We start from the raw sequence: 3,239 nt of genomic DNA on the forward strand, positions 1-3,239 counted from the left end.
GAATAGGTGCATGGACTTTATAAAGTTTAATAACATTTTTTTTTCTAAAACTATTTTTTTTAACTATAGGAGAAAAAAATAGACAATAAAAAAGTCAAGTTCAATTAAAAAAATAAGATACCCCACCAAACTTGTAAACTAGGGCAACTCGGATTACCCAGACAAACTTGCAAACCATGCTAACCTTATAAAAAGGTAAAATAAAAAGAAACAAATTATGAAGTCAAATTCTCAATCATCCTAATATTAAAAGATGAAATTAACAAAAACAAATTGGAAAAAAAATAATAACAAAAATATAAAAAAAAAGAAAGAAAGCAAAACACTGTAGATTATTATTGTAATCTACAATGCAATGAGTATTGGGTGAATATTGGTTTCCTCTAGATCCTTTAATTTTTGTTACTTCATAAAGTTTAATAACATGGTTTTTCTCTAAAATTATATATTTTTTAACAATATAAGAAAAAAATAGAATATAAAAAAGCCAAGTTTAATTAAAAAAAAATCCACCAAATCCATAAACTAGGGCAATATATTTAAAAGTAACAATATAGTTGTGATTTGACTTGATAAATTAACCTAAAAAAATCATGACTTAATCTAATTCTAATTCAGACATGTACTATATAAAACTCTTATAGAAAAGGGACCAAACAATTTTTTTTTATTAGATTGTCATTTTATACATAGAAAAATTCAATAAATTTTTTTTTAAAAAAAACTTGTCTTGTCAATACTAAAAATTGTTTTTTTTTTAAATGAAATGTCAATGTTTTAATAAAAATAATTGTCTTAACCTAAATTTAGGTTAAATTTAGGTTAAACCGGTAATGCACATCTTAACTTGACGACCTAATAACAAGGCACTTTTCCAAGTCATGTTTGACAAGTATCAGTGCCAGTTGGATACATGCATCGAACACCATGCATTGCTAGTACTGTAATATAAACTTTTTTTGTTTTTCTTATATCTATTTATTCAAATATCAGATTACCTATTGAGCTGCTGAAAAAAACTTTTATGAAAAAACAAAAAAGCCTCTTGAACTAGTTCAAAAATTTTGACTCTTAAAAATATTTTAATTATTTTACTGTACTTTTAATTATTTTATAATTGACTAAGTACAAAATCACCCCTCATTTGACATGTTAATTGCAAAAAAAAAAAAAAATCATTTTAAAAACACCAAATTGCTCTTCAATGTCAATGTTGAATTTTTTTTTAATGGCATTTTCATCTTTTCATTGTACTTTTGAAAGGTGAAAAAACTTGTTCTTGATCATCTAGGTAATGACTAATATGTTATGTAAAAATCATTATTATATTGTATAATGTTTTTGAATCTGTATTTATACTGTTTTTCAAGGTCTTATAATTTTTTTTTGTTTTTGTTTTAATATTAGAACCCATTAAATAATTAAAAAAAAACTATGATGAAATAGAAAAGTAATTTAAATTTAAAATACCTTATTTTGAAAATATAGCATATTATTTATTATATTTACTTTCCGTTAGGTTAGATTTTTTTCTCGAGTTTTTATTTAGGCCCTCGCGCGTGTTGTTTTTCTTAACTATTTCACTTTCTATACGTAGTCGGAATCAACTAAAATATGTTAATAATAAACCTTGTTCAATTAATATGAACTATGATTTGCCATTTTATTTCAACGCAGGAAACATCAATTAGCATTGTTTGTTGGAAACACAATAACTTAATTGATACCATTCAAATTATATTTTGGTTTAATTGAGTATATAATATTTTTTTTTTAAAAAAAATTCTATCCCTGTGGGAGCCATTATTTAGTCTCGTTCATAAAACAAAAAAACTAGATAATTCTGATGGATTAAATTTTTTAATAATGTGTCAGAATTTCAAAATTAAAGTTAAATATGTTCATAATTATATTATATTATATTGTTTTGCTGTTCTTTTCATTCCCTATAAAAAAGAATCATTCTGGATTGCACTTTGACAATTAATTCAAAGTGTTTTAGAATTGAAAATGAATTTATTAAGGTTCATATGATATTTTTAAGTTAAATTAAGTTATTTTTATATATATATATATATTGGGGGTCATGGAATTACTATGCATGTAACAAGAGGAGTATGGTCCGATGATTCGTATCAACAAGCTACATATGGATCATAAAAAGATGAATTTGTCTCGGAGTTAAAGAGGATTTGATGCTCATAAGAATATTCGAACAAACAAACAAAGAAGAGGAACAATATTTTATACGTTTGCTGGCAAATAAATTATGATTGTTACATGTCTCCCTCACTCAGCACTTGCCTAGCTAGTGTTGATGCATGCACGCACGACAAGACTCTCATGCCCATCCCTTAACACGTACGGGTGTGTTTCATTGCTGATAAAAAAAAAACAAAATTATAATATATACTAAAATACATTAGTATTTTAATATAGACTGTACAGTACAGTTCACAATAAAAAAAAGTTAAAGTTTTTGTTTTTTTTTGTGTTTTTTTTTTAAAGCAATTTTTTTTCTTTGTTCTTCTAAAGCTGTTTTTTTTGTTTTTTTTAATGAATATTTTTTTTGTTTAATTTTTTTAATATGAAATTTTTTTTCTATTTAGTTATTAAACTTTAATGGCACATATTCCGGATTTGACGGGTTAATTATAACATATATTAAAATTGCTCAGTCTTTTACTGTGGACTGCACAGTGCAATCTACAGTAAAAAGGCTGAGCTTTTTTTTTTTTTTTTGCGTTTTGCTTTTTTTTTTTCCTTTTTTCTTTGTTTTTTTAAAGCTGTTTTTTTTGTTTTTCTTTTCTTTGTTTTTTTAATGAATATTTTTTTTTGTTTATTTTTTTTTAATGTTAATTTTTTTTATTTAGTTATTAAACTTTTATGGCACGGATTCCGGGTTTGACGGGTTAACCTGAATTTTTTTTTTGTTTTTGTTTTTAATTAATTTTTTTGTTTAATTTAGTTTGTTTATGTTAATTTTTTTTCTATGTAGTTATCGAACTTTCATGACACGGATTTCGGGTTTGACGGGTTAACCCGACTAATTCTGGGTTAACCCGTAATTTTTTTTTTTCCTATTCAGGTATCAAAATTTCATGACACGAATCTCAGGTTTGACGGGTTAACCTGATTTGAAGGGTTAACCCAGTTAATTCAGATTTTTTTTCTTTTTCTTCATTAGTTTTTTTCTTCATTTAGGCTTTTTTTTCTTTGTTTTTTCTTTTAAAATAATC

Source organism: Populus trichocarpa, chromosome 1 (genome assembly GCF_000002775.5).
Source record: "Populus trichocarpa isolate Nisqually-1 chromosome 1, P.trichocarpa_v4.1, whole genome shotgun sequence".
In the NCBI taxonomy this organism is placed as follows: Eukaryota; Viridiplantae; Streptophyta; class Magnoliopsida; order Malpighiales; family Salicaceae; genus Populus; species Populus trichocarpa.